The sequence below is a fragment of the Schistocerca gregaria genome, chromosome 2, assembly GCF_023897955.1.
Source record: "Schistocerca gregaria isolate iqSchGreg1 chromosome 2, iqSchGreg1.2, whole genome shotgun sequence".
In the NCBI taxonomy this organism is placed as follows: Eukaryota; Metazoa; Arthropoda; class Insecta; order Orthoptera; family Acrididae; genus Schistocerca; species Schistocerca gregaria.
Window position 1 is genome coordinate 714,954,065 of NC_064921.1, and position 17,678 is coordinate 714,971,742.

A 17,678-nucleotide genomic window follows, 5' to 3' on the forward strand; every position below is an offset into this window, starting at 1 on the left:
CTGACTATTCTTTTAGATGTTTTGTTTAAGCAGAGACGTTTCTCCCTTCTAGGAGCTGCACATCTCTTTTTTTTTTATTAATATTTTGTTATCTTTTTAATCACTTATTTACTTTTTATGCAAACTAAATGTCCCAGGCATATACAATTACGACTATCAATATTAACAGGATTACATCCGTGACTAAAGTTACAGCGCTCAAGGATTATTTATATGAGTCAGGGACGGACATTGCTTTCCTACAGGAAGTAGTGCTGACTAATCTTACAGTGCCTGGATATTTGGCGATTTTAAATGTCTCACTTGACACCAACGTCGGTACAGCAATTTTAGTCAGGGAGGGGATTCCTGTCTCGGATATCGAGAGGTTGGACTCCGGCAGAGCGATAGGTATAAAAGTCTTTGGTTCTACCCTTATCAATCTGTATGCCCCTTCTGGCACATCCAATAGAATGGAAAGAGCACAGTTCTATAAAGAAGAAATCATTTATTTATTACGGAAAAACCCAAAAGATCTTATAATAGGCGGTGATTTTAATTGTGTGATAAATAAGAAAGACCAGGTTCCGAATTTTAATACCTGCACTGAACTGAAGCGTTTCGTCACTGTTTTACAGCTTAAAGATGCTTGGGAATTAATGTATCCCACATTTGTGGCATTTACATTCCTAGGTCCTCACTCACGTAGCAGGATCGACAGACTCTACATATCGCAAAGTCTAGTTAGCTCCTTCATTAAAGCAGAGACGATTCCAGTTTACTTTTCTGATCATAGCTCCGTGCTAGCTTCCATCAACCTTACTGCGCAACCCACTCGCCGTTTTAGAAGTTCATGGCACCTTAATACGTCACTGATGCAGGACGACGGATTAGAAGACAGTTTGACAGAAGCGTGGGCATTGTGCCTCCGCTCTGCAGATAGACACGTCTCAGTACTAGACTGGTGGTGCAACAGGGCAAAGCCTAAACTGAGAAAAGTTCTCATCCAGTATAGTGTACAACGATCGAAAGACTTGAAAAATTCCATAGAATTTTATTATACCATGCTGCGAAATTTATATGAGCAGGCAAACACTTCCAACGTCCGTCTGGCAGATATCAAGCAAACTAAGGCCAAATTGCTCAGTCTTAAAAGACAGCAGATGGAGGGTCTGAAATTAAAATCCAAGGCTACGACAGTCGTGGAGGATGAACATGCTTCCTTGTACCATCTACTGAAGCACGAAAGAAACAGGAGACGCACCTTCATTGATGGACTTCAGTCTGAAACTGGCGAGACACTCACGACTCAGAGAGACATCGTCAATGCAGTGCACAAATATTACGAAGACCTATACACTGCCAACCCGGTATGTGAAGAGTCCTTCGATGAGTTCCTTAGTTACATAGCTCCACAGGTCTCGGACGAGGAAAACGAAGACCTTCTCGTTGAGTGTACTAACGAAGATATCCACAGAATCATCTGCAAATCTCCTCTGAGGAAATCGCCGGGACCGGATGGTTTGCCTGTTGAATTTTATAAACGATACTGGCCACTGATTGGTGACATGTTTACCCGAATGACGAACGAGGTGCTTCAGGGAAAGCATTTACCTGCTGTTTTTAAAGAGAGCACAATAGTACTAATCCCAAAAAATGCTGCAAAAAGAAACCTCAACAACTTTCGTCCTATCTCCCTGTTAAACTCCGATTATAAAATCATCGGCAGAATTTTAAACAACAGACTCTCACAGTTGGCCAAAAAGATAGTAAGTCCATACCAGTCCTGTGTGCCTACCAAGAGCATTTTCAAAAGCATAGCTGAATATAGAGATATAATTGTAATCACTGCTGTGACCACCATAAAATGTGCTGTCATGTTTATTGACTTCCAGAAAGCATTTGATCGTGTGGATCATAGATTCCTTAGTGCCACACTGAACAAAATAGGTTTTAATGAGCGAGTCGTAAGTGTGATCAGAAATGTTGCAACAGGCGTCAGCGCTTGTATATCAGTTAACTGCCAGAGGACAAAGCAGATTCAGATCAGGCGCGGCGTTCCTCAAGGAAGCCCCCTTTCCATGTTCCTATTCGTGCTTTCATTAGAACCTTTCCTCCGCAGTGTTCATGCCACTCTAACTGGCATCACATTATCTGGTCACCGAACAGTCATAAACGCCTATGCCGATGATGTCGGAGTCGTCCTGCGAAATCCCGACGACATTTTGAAATTGGAAACGCTAATTAAAAAGTACTGTAGAGTCTCCGGAGCAGGTGTCAACGCAAACAAAAGCAAACTCCTAAACCTGCGGGGTTTTCAACATACCACCTTAGCCTGGGCCACAATGGTCACCCAATGCAAAGCACTAGGAATAACACTGACACCTTGTCCGTTAAAAATGGCAGCTATCAATTGGAGAAATACGTCGGGACAACTTCTTGGAACAACAAGGGAAAACCTCCACCGTAACATGAACCACGTTCAGAGGGTGATTTTCATTAACCACTGCATTCTCTCCAGGAGTTACTTTATAGCACAGATCTTCCCACTACCGAAAATGATTGGAAAAAAGATAATGTCTACCATTGCCAGCTATCTTTGGAGAGGGGATATATTCAGAGTCGACGCAAAAACTGCGACCTTAGATCCCAGGAATGGAGGTTTGGGGTTAGTTGACATCAGAAATAAGGCGTCTGCGCTTTTTATAAAAAGGACCGCCACTATCCTTAGCGACCACGCTGATAGCATTACAACTAAATTATTTGAAGTTGTCAGGCCTGCCAGTTTACAGGCGCCGGTGAATGTGCAAAAAATAAATAACCGGCTCCAGCACGTTCGTGTATATTTTGTGGAATTCAGCTATCTCGGCGGTGTCATCATCAACTCACGACGGATCACGGCCCGCGATATTCTGTGCCATCGAAAGAAAATGGAGGGGAGAAACAAATTGGAAAGTAAATACCCACACACTGATTGGGACGCCATATGGAAAAATATTAATATGCGTGGTCTACCATCGGACGTCAAGTCAGCGTGGTATAAAACAGTGAATGGGACCGTAAGCACCAATGAAAGGTTACATGCAATCGGCGTTAGCGACACGAACCTATGTCTCAAATGTAAATTGATCGACACGTTAGTGCACAGATTCACGTGCGGTGGCAATCTACAACTCTGTAATTGGATTAGGGAATAACTGGCTTTTCTTACGAGATCTTCGGTGGAAAATTTTCCCCCTGTTACATTCCTCAGGCCTCAGACTTGCTATTTTCCAGCAGCAAAAAACAACTCGGTCCATTGGTTAATGGGACACTATGTGAATTACGTAATTAATCACCTGGGAAATGACAATTCCACTGATTTTTACATGTACTTGAAGTGTGCTTTTTATAACGCCCTGAAATATAAAGACCACAAGAAAAACTACGGCAATATGCTTAAAATTGTATTCGAGCGACTGGGCATTGGTTGACAAGCCAACGAGATAAACAAAAATCGTTTATTTAAGCGAAACGACGCTTAAACAAAAACAATTGGGGAGAAGTACAATTTTACAGTTTCATATTACAATCACTTATCCTCTGCTGGCAAAGAAGGCTATTTTGTTTATTGCACAGAAGAAGCCGAAGCCGAAAGCCAGTATCGCAGGGTTGAAGATAAATTGTTTTCTTATACATTCATTTTATGACTGAGAAGGAAGTCTCATTTGTTTCCATGGAAGGGAACATACTTTTTTATTATTATTATTAATCTCAAGAAGGAAAGGAGGCTATGGAATTAGTGCCTTAACATAAACTTCCTTCTTCACATTCCATGAAGATTTTTCTTTTACAATAAAAAAAATAACAAACAAACAAAAATAATAATAATAACAATAAAAAAACTAAACAGAAATTAAAAAAATAATATACAGGTTCAGGGAAACTATGATAAAGACACGCCTCAGCAACAGGACTGGGTGGAGACATCGCGGCCAGGCCTCGAGATTTTGACCCCTGCCCGCTTTGCCTCCGCCTGCCCCATGCTGCTTATATAAAAAAAAAAAACAAAAAAAAATGGAAAAAAAATAAAAAAAAAGTGGTTAAGGCAAAAAAAAAACAAAGGATAAGGCGTCGGACTTCGGATCTGAAGATTAAAAAAAAACAACAAAAAAAACAAAAAAAAGGGGTATGATTCCTGCTTTGGGTGCAGGAGGTCCCGGGTTCAAATCCCGGACGAGCCGTACCGTTTTGACCGTGCTGAAGAGTAGGTGGAGCTCACCCACGTTTGTAGCTCTGCAATGAAGAACAGATGCGTGCCGCAGCACGCTGTGTGTGGCCCTACGGTCATGAAGGGACCGTTTGATGTGGCAAAAATCTGATACCAGTAAATTACATAGGTCGATTTCTGTAGAAGAGCCGACAGTAATCTTGCATGCAACGGAAAACAAAGGTTGTCTTTGCAGAACGTGTGCACCGTGAGTGGAGACGAAGCTCAATCGTGGAGCAGTCTACCTTCATCTGATTAGCGACAACGTCAACCAAAGAGTGGGATACAAGACTGAGCGTAGTTAAGAGTTTCTCACTATTAGTTACGTTCACACTTCAACAGAGTTGTGACAAGGCGAGTGCAAAGAGATCAGGAAAGCCAGTATGAAGCGAACTTGAAGTAGTCTTGAAGAAATGGGTAGTAAATTTTGCAGGCCAGAATGGAGCTACGAGCGTTCTGAGTTACTGAATACCGGTGCACTATGGGAGCAAGAGCATTTGACAGTAAAATGAGGCGATATCGGTGTAGCACACGACATTTATTATCCCGCACACGCAGACGTGACGTTATCTCGGAAATGGAATCCGAAAACGGGTTTAAAAAAAGTCGTGCTTCCGCCCGGGATCGAAGCGGGGACCTTCTGCGTGTAAAGCAGACGTGATAACCGCTACACCACGGAAACGACGGTTTTGCCGTTGTACTACCTGGAAAACCGTAGCTCCAACAGATTTTTCCTGCGTAAGCAAGGGCATCGGCTACGAGCTCCGTCCGATTCTAGAAGTTGCTATAGTAAAAGACAAGGATAAAAACAATGAAACCGCAACAGCCAGGGAGAACGCTGGGTGAGCAGCAGCTCTGCACGGTGATACCAAGAACGGAGGCGATAGTCATGTGCATCGAGAAGGCTCGTTGGTCTAGGGGTATGATTCCTGCTTCGGGTGCAGGAGGTCCCGGGTTCAAATCCCGGACGAGCCCTTGCGTTTTGTGCAAACGTGTGGCGACTACCGGCATGCCGGCGGCTGTTCCGCGCATTTCCTGCCCTCCAGGTAAGCACAAAAACCAAGTAGCCGGTTCTGAAAGAGTTTCACGTATCATTTGAGCCATCTGCAGCCTGGTGGTTGGACGTTTGAAATTGATTTAAATGTTCACCGTAGAGATTGTAGCAAGTGTCTTGTTGAGTGCGACGAAAAAGTGATTACGCCCGGAATCGAAACGGAGACCTTCTGCCTGTTAGGCAGACGTGATAACCGCTACACCACGGAAACTGCTAAGCTCTGAGATCCACATGTGACACAACTTGCAGGACGATCACAACTTTGGCGTAAAAATCACTTTGCGGAAACGCACAATGCAGGTATTTCGCATTCGTACGCAACAATCGACAGCACCCTTGCCTGTCTGAATGCCACCACGAATAAGAGCCCAAGAAGTCGTCGGACAAGCTCGCGGCCGAGTCCTCGGTAGCATCAGCTACTCTTGCTTTCCGTACGAGCTACCGTCAATTCGCGCAGTCGCTATTGCATATGATGTCACCAAAAGCAATCACTTCGTTAGTGGCAAGGAGCCCGGGCCCAGCGGTAGCTCTACATGGAGGCACCAGCAGCCCCGACAGGCCGCCGCTGGCGCGCCGGCGCCCGGACCCGCGACCCCTAATGACGTTGCAGTCGATGTATTTCTTAATATCGCTTTTGGAAGAAGCAAGACAGGTGTAAATCACACAGTATTTTACTGATGATCTGGAAACGCAAATTTAGAACAAGTAGAACATTATATAAAATTTGTTGTGTGGTCGAGCGGAACCCACCCTTCGCTCTTCCCAGATTATCGTTGCTGCACGGAATGATTGTTAAAGCACCGACGGCTTCAGAGTTCGTCTTCTCCAACGTTTGCTTTTGCAGTACATTCCGCAATCTTTTCGTTATGAGTCGTCTGTTTCGGCTTCCCGATGTAGTTCTGCTCACACCTCCCGACTTCTCTTAACCCCGAGCCACCACTAGCAGAAAATTCCGCACTGCAGTCCGGTCAATCTGCAGAGCTCGATAAGAGCATCGCGGCCGTTCCTGAGCTAATGAAACGGCCGTGTCTGTAGTTGTTCCCAGATGTCTCCCACAGAAACGGCCTCCCGGACGCCTGCATTACAGGAGTACGCCCCTACTCCCAGCCATACAATTGCATTTGAAAGCAGAATAACATGAGCTACAGAGCAACTCCGACTTTTGTGTCTGACCTACTTTTAATGATACTGTGGTCGGTTTAGTTACTACTATCGCTGTTGGACGAAGCAGACCAGTTGAAAGCCACACGGTATTCTTGTAACGAACAGGTAATTGAAATTTAGGTAAAACGATATCAAGAAAAGTTGCGTGGTGGAGCGACACATACAGTTGGCTCTTCGTAGATGATCATTGCTGCACGGAATAATTCTTAAGGCACCGACGCCTTCAGGAGTCGTGTTTGGAAGTTTTGCTTGCAGTATATTCCGCTATCTTTTCGTTATGAGTTGGTGTTTCGGATTCCCGGTGTTCTTTTGTTTAGTGCATTTGCCTTCCCTTGATGCTAAGAAAGCACATGACGAAAGTGAAACACCACCGTCTGTTCATTTGCAGAGCGCGATGAAATTATTCACTCTACATTCATTGCCTTTAATATTCTTTCCATCAGTGGTGGGCGCTGCCTTCAGAAAGCGCTTTTCTTTCTGATTTACATGAAAGTTTGTGTTCCTCGGAGCTGGACTGCTTGGGATTACCTTCTCTGTCACCGGCAAGTGGCTCGTTGGTCTAGGGGTATGATTCCTGCTTTGGGAGCAGGAGGTCCCGGGTTCAAGTCCCGGACGAGCCCTACAGTTTTGACCGTGCTGAAGAGTAGGTGGAGCTCACCCACGTTTGTAGCTCTGCAATGAAGAACAGATGCGTGCCGCAGCACGCTGTGTGTGGCCCTACGGTCATGAAGGGACCGTTTGATATGGCAAGAATCTGATACCAGTAAATTACATAGGTCGATTTCTGTAGAAGAGCCGACAGTAATCTTGCATGCAACGGAAAACAAAGGTTGTCTTTGCAGAACGTGTGCACCGTGAGTGGAGACGAAGCTCAATCGTGGAGCAGTCTACCTTCATCTGATTAGCGACAACGTCAACCAAAGAGTGGGATACAAGACTGAGCGTAGTTAAGAGTTTCTCACTATTAGTTACGTTCACACTTCAACAGAGTTGTGACAAGGCGAGTGCAAAGAGATCAGGAAAGCCAGTATGAAGCGAACTTGAAGTAGTCTTGAAGAAATGGATACTAAATTTTGCAGGCCAGAATGGAGCTACGAGCGTTCTGAGTTACTGAATACCGGTGCACTATGGGAGCAAGAGCATTTGACAGTAAAATGAGGCGATATCGGTGTAGCACACGACATTTATTATCCCGCACACGCAGACGTGACGTTATCTCGGAAATGGAATCCGAAAACGGGTTTAAAAAAAGTCGTGCTTCCGCCCGGGATCGAAGCGGGGACCTTCTGCGTGTAAAGCAGACGTGATAACAGCTACACCACGGAAACGACGGTTTTGCCGTTGTACTACCTGGAAAACCGTAGCTCCAACAGATTTTTCCTGCGTAAGCAAGGGCATCGGCTACGAGCTCCGTCCGATTCTAGAAGTTGCTATAGTAAAAGACAAGGATAAAAACAATGAAACCGCAACAGCCAGGGAGAACGCTGGGTGAGCAGCAGCTCTGCACGGTGATACCAAGAACGGAGGCGATAGTCATGTGCATCGAGAAGGCTCGTTGGTCTAGGGGTATGATTCCTGCTTCGGGTGCAGGAGGTCCCGGGTTCAAATCCCGGACGAGCCCTTGCGTTTTGTGCAAACGTGTGGCGACTACCGGCATGCCGGCGGCTGTTCCGCGCATTTCCTGCCCTCCAGGTAAGCACAAAAACCAAGTAGCCGGTTCTGAAAGAGTTTCACGTATCATTTGAGCCATCTGCAGCCTGGTGGTTGGACGTTTGAAATTGATTTAAATGTTCACCGTAGAGATTGTAGCAAGTGTCTTGTTGAGTGCGACGAAAAAGTGATTACGCCCGGAATCGAAACGGAGACCTTCTGCCTGTTAGGCAGACGTGATAACCGCTACACCACGGAAACTGCTAAGCTCTGAGATCCACATGTGACACAACTTGCAGGACGATCACAACTTTGGCGTAAAAATCACTTTGCGGAAACGCACAATGCAGGTATTTCGCATTCGTACGCAACAATCGACAGCACCCTTGCCTGTCTGAATGCCACCACGAATAAGAGCCCAAGAAGTCGTCGGACAAGCTCGCGGCCGAGTCCTCGGTAGCATCAGCTACTCTTGCTTTCCGTACGAGCTACCGTCAATTCGCGCAGTCGCTATTGCATATGATGTCACCAAAAGCAATCACTTCGTTAGCGGCAAGGAGCCCGGGCCCAGCGGTAGCTCTACATGGAGGCACCAGCAGCCCCGACAGGCCGCCGCTGGCGCGCCGGCGCCCGGACCCGCGACCCCTAATGACGTTGCAGTCGATGTATTTCTTAATATCGCTTTTGGAAGAAGCAAGACAGGTGTAAATCACACAGTATTTTACTGATGATCTGGAAACGCAAATTTAGAACAAGTAGAACATTATATAAAATTTGTTGTGTGGTCGAGCGGAACCCACCCTTCGCTCTTCCCAGATTATCGTTGCTGCACGGAATGATTGTTAAAGCACCGACGGCTTCAGAGTTCGTCTTCTCCAACGTTTGCTTTTGCAGTACATTCCGCAATCTTTTCGTTATGAGTCGTCTGTTTCGGCTTCCCGATGTAGTTCTGCTCACACCTCCCGACTTCTCTTAACCCCGAGCCACCACTAGCAGAAAATTCCGCACTGCAGTCCGGTCAATCTGCAGAGCTCGATAAGAGCATCGCGGCCGTTCCTGAGCTAATGAAACGGCCGTGTCTGTAGTTGTTCCCAGATGTCTCCCACAGAAACGGCCTCCCGGGCGCCTGCATTACAGGAGTACGCCCCTACTCCCAGCCATACAATTGCATTTGAAAGCAGAATAACATGAGCTACAGAGCAACTCCGACTTTTGTGTCTGACCTACTTTTAATGATACTGTGGTCGGTTTAGTTACTACTATCGCTGTTGGACGAAGCAGACCAGTTGAAAGCCACACGGTATTCTTGTAACGAACAGGTAATTGAAATTTAGGTAAAACGATATCAAGAAAAGTTGCGTGGTGGAGCGACACATACAGTTGGCTCTTCGTAGATGATCATTGCTGCACGGAATAATTCTTAAGGCACCGACGCCTTCAGGAGTCGTGTTTGGAAGTTTTGCTTGCAGTATATTCCGCTATCTTTTCGTTATGAGTTGGTGTTTCGGATTCCCGGTGTTCTTTTGTTTAGTGCATTTGCCTTCCCTTGATGCTAAGAAAGCACATGACGAAAGTGAAACACCACCGTATGTTCATTTGCAGAGCGCGATGAAATTATTCACTCTACATTCATTGCCTTTAATATTCTTTCCATCAGTGGTGGGCGCTGCCTTCAGAAAGCGCTTTTCTTTCTGATTTACATGAAAGTTTGTGTTCCTCGGAGCTGGACTGCTTGGGATTACCTTCTCTGTCACCGGCAAGTGGCTCGTTGGTCTAGGGGTATGATTCCTGCTTTGGGAGCAGGAGGTCCCGGGTTCAAGTCCCGGACGAGCCCTACAGTTTTGACCGTGCTGAAGAGTAGGTGGAGCTCACCCACGTTTGTAGCTCTGCAATGAAGAACAGATGCGTGCCGCAGCACGCTGTGTGTGGCCCTACGGTCATGAAGGGACCGTTTGATATGGCAAGAATCTGATACCAGTAAATTACATAGGTCGATTTCTGTAGAAGAGCCGACAGTAATCTTGCATGCAACGGAAAACAAAGGTTGTCTTTGCAGAACGTGTGCACCGTGAGTGGAGACGAAGCTCAATCGTGGAGCAGTCTACCTTCATCTGATTAGCGACAACGTCAACCAAAGAGTGGGATACAAGACTGAGCGTAGTTAAGAGTTTCTCACTATTAGTTACGTTCACACTTCAACAGAGTTGTGACAAGGCGAGTGCAAAGAGATCAGGAAAGCCAGTATGAAGCGAACTTGAAGTAGTCTTGAAGAAATGGATACTAAATTTTGCAGGCCAGAATGGAGCTACGAGCGTTCTGAGTTACTGAATACCGGTGCACTATGGGAGCAAGAGCATTTGACAGTAAAATGAGGCGATATCGGTGTAGCACACGACATTTATTATCCCGCACACGCAGACGTGACGTTATCTCGGAAATGGAATCCGAAAACGGGTTTAAAAAAAGTCGTGCTTCCGCCCGGGATCGAAGCGGGGACCTTCTGCGTGTAAAGCAGACGTGATAACCGCTACACCACGGAAACGACGGTTTTGCCGTTGTACTACCTGGAAAACCGTAGCTCCAACAGATTTTTCCTGCGTAAGCAAGGGCATCGGCTACGAGCTCCGTCCGATTCTAGAAGTTGCTATAGTAAAAGACAAGGATAAAAACAATCAAACCGCAACAGCCAGGGAGAACGCTGGGTGAGCAGCAGCTCTGCACGGTGATACCAAGAACGGAGGCGATAGTCATGTGCATCGAGAAGGCTCGTTGGTCTAGGGGTATGATTCCTGCTTCGGGTGCAGGAGGTCCCGGGTTCAAATCCCGGACGAGCCCTTGCGTTTTGTGCAAACGTGTGGCGACTACCGGCATGCCGGCGGCTGTTCCGCGCATTTCCTGCCCTCCAGGTAAGCACAAAAACCAAGTAGCCGGTTCTGAAAGAGTTTCACGTATCATTTGAGCCATCTGCAGCCTGGTGGTTGGACGTTTGAAATTGATTTAAATGTTCACCGTAGAGATTGTAGCAAGTGTCTTGTTGAGTGCGACGAAAAAGTGATTACGCCCGGAATCGAAACGGAGACCTTCTGCCTGTTAGGCAGACGTGATAACCGCTACACCACGGAAACTGCTAAGCTCTGAGATCCACATGTGACACAACTTGCAGGACGATCACAACTTTGGCGTAAAAATCACTTTGCGGAAACGCACAATGCAGGTATTTCGCATTCGTACGCAACAATCGACAGCACCCTTGCCTGTCTGAATGCCACCACGAATAAGAGCCCAAGAAGTCGTCGGACAAGCTCGCGGCCGAGTCCTCGGTAGCATCAGCTACTCTTGCTTTCCGTACGAGCTACCGTCAATTCGCGCAGTCGCTATTGCATATGATGTCACCAAAAGCAATCACTTCGTTAGCGGCAAGGAGCCCGGGCCCAGCGGTAGCTCTACATGGAGGCACCAGCAGCCCCGACAGGCCGCCGCTGGCGCGCCGGCGCCCGGACCCGCGACCCCTAATGACGTTGCAGTCGATGTATTTCTTAATATCGCTTTTGGAAGAAGCAAGCCAGGTGTAAATCACACAGTATTTTACTGATGATCTGGAAACGCAAATTTAGAACAAGTAGAACATTATATAAAATTTGTTGTGTGGTCGAGCGGAACCCACCCTTCGCTCTTCCCAGATTATCGTTGCTGCACGGAATGATTGTTAAAGCACCGACGGCTTCAGAGTTCGTCTTCTCCAACGTTTGCTTTTGCAGTACATTCCGCAATCTTTTCGTTATGAGTCGTCTGTTTCGGTTTCCCGATGTAGTTTTGCTCACACCTCCCGACTTCTCTTAACCCCGAGCCACCACTAGCAGAAAATTCCGCACTGCAGTCCGGTCAATCTGCAGAGCTCGATAAGAGCATCGCGGTCGTTCCTGAGCTAATGAAACGGCCGTGTCTGTAGTTGTTCCCAGATGTCTCCCACAGAAACGGCCTCCCGGACGCCTGCATTACAGGAGTACGCCCCTACTCCCAGCCATACAATTGCATTTGAAAGCAGAATAACATGAGCTACAGAGCAACTCCGACTTTTGTGTCTGACCTACTTTTAATGATACTGTGGTCGGTTTAGTTACTACTATCGCTGCTGGACGAAGCAGACCAGTTGAAAGCCACACAGTATTCTTGTAACGAACAGGTAATGGAAATTTAGGTAAAACGATATCAAAAAAAGTTGCGTGGTGGAGCGACACATACAGTTGGCTCTTCGTAGATGATCATTGCTGCACGGAATAATTCTTAAGGCACCGACGCCTTCAGGAGTCGTGTTTGGAAGTTTTGCTTGCAGTATATTCCGCTATCTTTTCGTTATGAGTTGGTGTTTCAGATTCCCGGTGTTCTTTTGTTTAGTGCATTTGCCTTCCCTTGACGCTAAGAAAGCACGTGACGAAAGTGAAACACCACCGTCTGTTCATCTGCAGAGCGCGATGAAATTATTCACTCTACATTCATTGCCTTTAATATTCTTTCCATCAGTGGTGGGCGCTGCCTTCAGAAAGCGCTTTTCTTTCTGATTTACATGAAAGTTTGTGTTCCTCGGAGCTGGACTGCTTGGGATTACCTTCACTGTCACCGGCAAGTGGCTCGTTGGTCTAGGGGTATGATTCCTGCTTTGGGTGCAGGAGGTCCCGGGTTCAAATCCCGGACGAGCCCTACCGTTTTGACCATGCTGAAGAGTAGGTGGAGCTCACCCACGTTTGTAGCTCTGCAATGAAGAACAGATGCGTGCCGCAGCACGCTGTGTGTGGCCCTACGGTCATGAAGGGACCGTTTGATATGGCAAGAATCTGATACCAGTAAATTACATAGGTCGATTTCTGTAGAAGAGCCGACAGTAATCTTGCATGCAACGGAAAACAAAGGTTGTCTTTGCAGAACGTGTGCACCGTGAGTGGAGACGAAGCTCAATCGTGGAGCAGTCTACCTTCATCTGATTAGCGACAACGTCAACCAAAGAGTGGGATACAAGACTGAGCGTAGTTAAGAGTTTCTCACTATTAGTTACGTTCATACTTCAACAGAGTTGTGACAAGGCGAGTGCAAAGAGATCAGGAAAGCCAGTATGAAGCGAACTTGAAGTAGTCTTGAAGAAATGGATACTAAATTTTGCAGGCCAGAATGGAGCTACGAGCGTTCTGAGTTACTGAATACCGGTGCACTATGGGAGCAAGAGCATTTGACAGTAAAATGAGGCGATATCGGTGTAGCACACGACATTTATTATCCCGCACACGCAGACGTGACGTTATCTCGGAAATGGAATCCGAAAACGGGTTTACAAAAAGTCGTGCTTCCGCCCGGGATCGAAGCGGGGACCTTCTGCGTGTAAAGCAGACGTGATAACCGCTACACCACGGAAACGACGGTTTTGCCGGTGTACTACCTGGAAAACCGTAGCTCCAACAGATTTTTCCTGCGTAAGCAAGGGCATCGGCTACGAGCTCCGTCCGATTCTAGAAGTTGCTATAGTAAAAGACAAGGATAAAAACAATCAAACCGCAACAGCCAGGGAGAACGCTGGGTGAGCAGCAGCTCTGCACGGTGATACCAAGAACGGAGGCGATAGTCATGTGCATCGAGAAGGCTCGTTGGTCTAGGGGTATGATTCCTGCTTCGGGTGCAGGAGGTCCCGGGTTCAAATCCCGGACGAGCCCTTGCGTTTTGTGCAAACGTGTGGCGACTACCGGCATGCCGGCGGCTGTTCCGCGCATTTCCTGCCCTCCAGGTAAGCACAAAAACCAAGTAGCCGGTTCTGAAAGAGTTTCACGTATCATTTGAGCCATCTGCAGCCTGGTGGTTGGACGTTTGAAATTGATTTAAATGTTCACAGTAGAGATTGTAGCAAGTGTCTTGTTGAGTGCGACGAAAAAGTGATTACGCCCGGAATCGAAACGGAGACCTTCTGCCTGTTAGGCAGACGTGATAACCGCTACACCACGGAAACTGCTAAGCTCTGAGATCCACATGTGACACAACTTGCAGGACGATCACAACTTTGGCGTAAAAATCACTTTGCGGAAACGCACAATGCAGGTATTTCGCATTCGTACGCAACAATCGACAGCACCCTTGCCTGTCTGAATGCCACCACGAATAAGAGCCCAAGAAGTCGTCGGACAAGCTCGCGGCCGAGTCCTCGGTAGCATCAGCTACTCTTGCTTTCCGTACGAGCTACCGTCAATTCGCGCAGTCGCTATTGCATATGATGTCACCAAAAGCAATCACTTCGTTAGCGGCAAGGAGCCCGGGCCCAGCGGTAGAGATTGTAGCAAGTGTCTTGTTGAGTGCGACGAAAAAGTGATTACGCCCGGAATCGAAACGGAGACCTTCTGCCTGTTAGGCAGACGTGATAACCGCTACACCACGGAAACTGCTAAGCTCTGAGATCCACATGTGACACAACTTGCAGGACGATCACAACTTTGGCGTAAAAATCACTTTGCGGAAACGCACAATGCAGGTATTTCGCATTCGTACGCAACAATCGACAGCACCCTTGCCTGTCTGAATGCCACCACGAATAAGAGCCCAAGAAGTCGTCGGACAAGCTCGCGGCCTAGTCCTCGGTAGCATCAGCTACTCTTGCTTTCCGTACGATCTACCGTCAATTCGCGCAGTCGCTATTGCATATGATGTCACCAAAAGCAATCACTTCGTTAGCGGCAAGGAGCCCGGGCCCAGCGGTAGCTCTACATGGAGGCACCAGCAGCCCCGACAGGCCGCCGCTGGCGCGCCGGCGCCCGGACCCGCGACCCCTAATGACGTTGCAGTCGATGTATTTCTTAATATCGCTTTTGGAAGAAGCAAGCCAGGTGTAAATCACACAGTATTTTACTGATGATCTGGAAACGCAAATTTAGAACAAGTAGAACATTATATAAAATTTGTTGTGTGGTCGAGCGGAACCCACCCTTCGCTCTTCCCAGATTATCGTTGCTGCACGGAATGATTGTTAAAGCACCGACGGCTTCAGAGTTCGTCTTCTCCAACGTTTGCTTTTGCAGTACATTCCGCAATCTTTTCGTTATGAGTCGTCTGTTTCGGTTTCCCGATGTAGTTTTGCTCACACCTCCCGACTTCTCTTAACCCCGAGCCACCACTAGCAGAAAATTCCGCACTGCAGTCCGGTCAATCTGCAGAGCTCGATAAGAGCATCGCGGTCGTTCCTGAGCTAATGAAACGGCCGTGTCTGTAGTTGTTCCCAGATGTCTCCAACAGAAACGACCTCCCGGACGCCTGCATTACAGGAGTACGCCCCTACTCCCAGCCATACAATTGCATTTGAAAGCAGAATAACATGAGCTACAGAGCAACTCCGACTTTTGTGTCTGACCTACTTTTAATGATACTGTGGTCGGTTTAGTTACTACTATCTCTGCTGGACGAAGCAGACCAGTTGAAAGCCACACGGTATTCTTGTAACGAACAGGTAATGGAAATTTAGGTAAAACGATATCAAAAAAAGTTGCGTGGTGGAGCGACACATACAGTTGGCTCTTCGTAGATGATCATTGCTGCACGGAATAATTCTTAAGGCACCGACTCCTTCAGGAGTCGTGTTTGGAAGTTTTGCTTGCAGTATATTCCGCTATCTTTTCGTTATGAGTTGGTGTTTCGGATTCCCGGTGTTCTTTTGTTTAGTGCATTTGTCTTCCCTTGATGCTAAGAAAGCACATGACGAAAGTGAAACACCACCGTCTGTTCATCTGCAGAGCGCGATGAAATTATTCACTCTACATTCATTGCCTTTAATATTCTTTCCATCAGTGGTGGGCGCTGCCTTCAGAAAGCGCTTTTCTTTCTGATTTACATGAAAGTTTGTGTTCCTCGGAGCTGGACTGCTTGGGATTACCTTCACTGCCACCGGCAAGTGGCTCGTTGGTCTAGGGGTATGATTCCTGCTTTGGGTGCAGGAGGTCCCGGGTTCAAATCCCGGACGAGCCCTACCGTTTTGACCGTGCTGAAGAGTAGGTGGAGCTCACCCACGTTTGTAGCTCTGCAATGAAGAACAGATGCGTGCCGCAGCACGCTGTGTGTGGCCCTACGGTCATGAAGAGACCGTTTGATATGGCAAGAATCTGATACCAGTAAATTACATAGGTCGATTTCTGTAGAAGAGCCGACAGTAATCTTGCATGCAACGGAAAACAAAGGTTGTCTTTGCAGAACGTGTGCACCGTGAGTGGAGACGAAGCTCAATCGTGGAGCAGTCTACCTTCATCTGATTAGCGACAACGTCAACCAAAGAGTGGGATACAAGACTGAGCGTAGTTAAGAGTTTCTCACTATTAGTTACGTTCACACTTCAACAGAGTTGTGACAAGGCGAGTGCAAAGAGATCAGGAACGCCAGTATGAAGCGAACTTGAAGTAGTCTTGAAGAAATGGATACTAAATTTTGCAGGCCAGAATGGAGCTACGAGCGTTCTGAGTTACTGAATACCGGTGCACTATGGGAGCAAGAGCATTTGACAGTAAAATGAGGCGATATCGGTGTAGCACACGACATTTATTATCCCGCACACGCAGACGTGACGTTATCTCGGAAATGGAATCCGAAAACGGGTTTAAAAAAAGTCGTGCTTCCGCCCGGGATCGAAGCGGGGACCTTCTGCGTGTAAAGCAGACGTGATAACCGCTACACCACGGAAACGACGGTTTTGCCGTTGTACTACCTGGAAAACCGTAGCTCCAACAGATTTTTCCTGCGTAAGCAAGGGCATCGGCTACGAGCTCCGTCCGATTCTAGAAGTTGCTATAGTAAAAGACAAGGATAAAAACAATCAAACCGCAACAGCCAGGGAGAACGCTGGGTGAGCAGCAGCTCTGCACGGTGATACCAAGAACGGAGGCGATAGTCATGTGCATCGAGAAGGCTCGTTGGTCTAGGGGTACAGTGCGGCTCTCGCAGCCGAGCGAAGCGGACGTGCGGTGTGTGCTCTCCGCTGGCAGAGAGGGCCCGCGCGCCTTGTTTACTTTCTTCGGCCGGCACTAACGTGACGCCGTAGCGCTCCAAGACCATGGCAAACCAGTACAGAAGATCAACCTTGAAATTCACATTTCGGAACGACTTTACCCGACCAAAGGCGCTCGAAGTCGAACGCTTTTTGAAAGAGGAAGCCAAGATCCCGGCTGCCGACATTGTCGGCATTCACTTTTCGATCGTCAGTAGCACGGTCTATGTAAAGCTCATAAACGAAACTACCTGCGACAAGGTGCTTCGAGAGATGAAACAAGAACTCCGCTTCTGCCACGCAGATGGAAATGTTGGCAACGTCGAGGTCGGCCATGCCGCAATGGGACTGCGGACTATACGCATCTTCGAACTTCCATTTGAACTCCCAGCGGCAGAAGTTGTAGCGGCGCTCCGCCCCTACGGCACGGTACACGAACACGTGGCTGAAAAATGGACCCAGTTTAAGACGTATCCAGTACTCAATGGAGTACGCCAAGTGCGCATAGATCTCCAACGACACGTGCCATCCTATCTACAGATAGGTGGATGCCGGGCCATTGTTATTTATGACGGCCAACCGAA

The 17,678-nt window shown here is 47.4% G+C and overlaps 13 non-coding genes across 13 annotated transcripts; 8 read left to right on the plus strand and 5 right to left on the minus strand.

The window, feature by feature from the left end:
• Window positions 1-4,837: 4,837 nt before the first annotated feature.
• On the minus strand, window positions 4,838-4,910 carry Trnav-uac (transfer RNA valine (anticodon UAC)). Its single transcript has one exon. It is a non-coding gene; the product is annotated as a tRNA-Val (tRNA).
• Window positions 4,911-5,131: 221 nt separating this feature from the next.
• On the plus strand, window positions 5,132-5,203 carry Trnap-cgg (transfer RNA proline (anticodon CGG)). The gene has a single exon. It is a non-coding gene; the product is annotated as a tRNA-Pro (tRNA).
• A 1,791-nt stretch (window positions 5,204-6,994) lies between these two features.
• Trnap-ugg (transfer RNA proline (anticodon UGG)) lies at window positions 6,995-7,066 on the plus strand. The gene has a single exon. It is a non-coding gene; the product is annotated as a tRNA-Pro (tRNA).
• Window positions 7,067-7,701: 635 nt separating this feature from the next.
• On the minus strand, window positions 7,702-7,774 carry Trnav-uac (transfer RNA valine (anticodon UAC)). The gene has a single exon. It is a non-coding gene; the product is annotated as a tRNA-Val (tRNA).
• A 221-nt stretch (window positions 7,775-7,995) lies between these two features.
• On the plus strand, window positions 7,996-8,067 carry Trnap-cgg (transfer RNA proline (anticodon CGG)). The gene has a single exon. It is a non-coding gene; the product is annotated as a tRNA-Pro (tRNA).
• A 1,791-nt stretch (window positions 8,068-9,858) lies between these two features.
• Window positions 9,859-9,930, plus strand: Trnap-ugg (transfer RNA proline (anticodon UGG)). Its single transcript has one exon. It is a non-coding gene; the product is annotated as a tRNA-Pro (tRNA).
• A 635-nt stretch (window positions 9,931-10,565) lies between these two features.
• On the minus strand, window positions 10,566-10,638 carry Trnav-uac (transfer RNA valine (anticodon UAC)). Its single transcript has one exon. It is a non-coding gene; the product is annotated as a tRNA-Val (tRNA).
• Window positions 10,639-10,859: 221 nt separating this feature from the next.
• Trnap-cgg (transfer RNA proline (anticodon CGG)) lies at window positions 10,860-10,931 on the plus strand. The gene has a single exon. It is a non-coding gene; the product is annotated as a tRNA-Pro (tRNA).
• A 1,791-nt stretch (window positions 10,932-12,722) lies between these two features.
• On the plus strand, window positions 12,723-12,794 carry Trnap-ugg (transfer RNA proline (anticodon UGG)). Its single transcript has one exon. It is a non-coding gene; the product is annotated as a tRNA-Pro (tRNA).
• Window positions 12,795-13,429: 635 nt separating this feature from the next.
• Window positions 13,430-13,502, minus strand: Trnav-uac (transfer RNA valine (anticodon UAC)). Its single transcript has one exon. It is a non-coding gene; the product is annotated as a tRNA-Val (tRNA).
• Window positions 13,503-13,723: 221 nt separating this feature from the next.
• Trnap-cgg (transfer RNA proline (anticodon CGG)) lies at window positions 13,724-13,795 on the plus strand. Its single transcript has one exon. It is a non-coding gene; the product is annotated as a tRNA-Pro (tRNA).
• A 2,218-nt stretch (window positions 13,796-16,013) lies between these two features.
• Window positions 16,014-16,085, plus strand: Trnap-ugg (transfer RNA proline (anticodon UGG)). Its single transcript has one exon. It is a non-coding gene; the product is annotated as a tRNA-Pro (tRNA).
• A 635-nt stretch (window positions 16,086-16,720) lies between these two features.
• Trnav-uac (transfer RNA valine (anticodon UAC)) lies at window positions 16,721-16,793 on the minus strand. Its single transcript has one exon. It is a non-coding gene; the product is annotated as a tRNA-Val (tRNA).
• Between the last annotated feature and the right edge of the window lie 885 nt (window positions 16,794-17,678).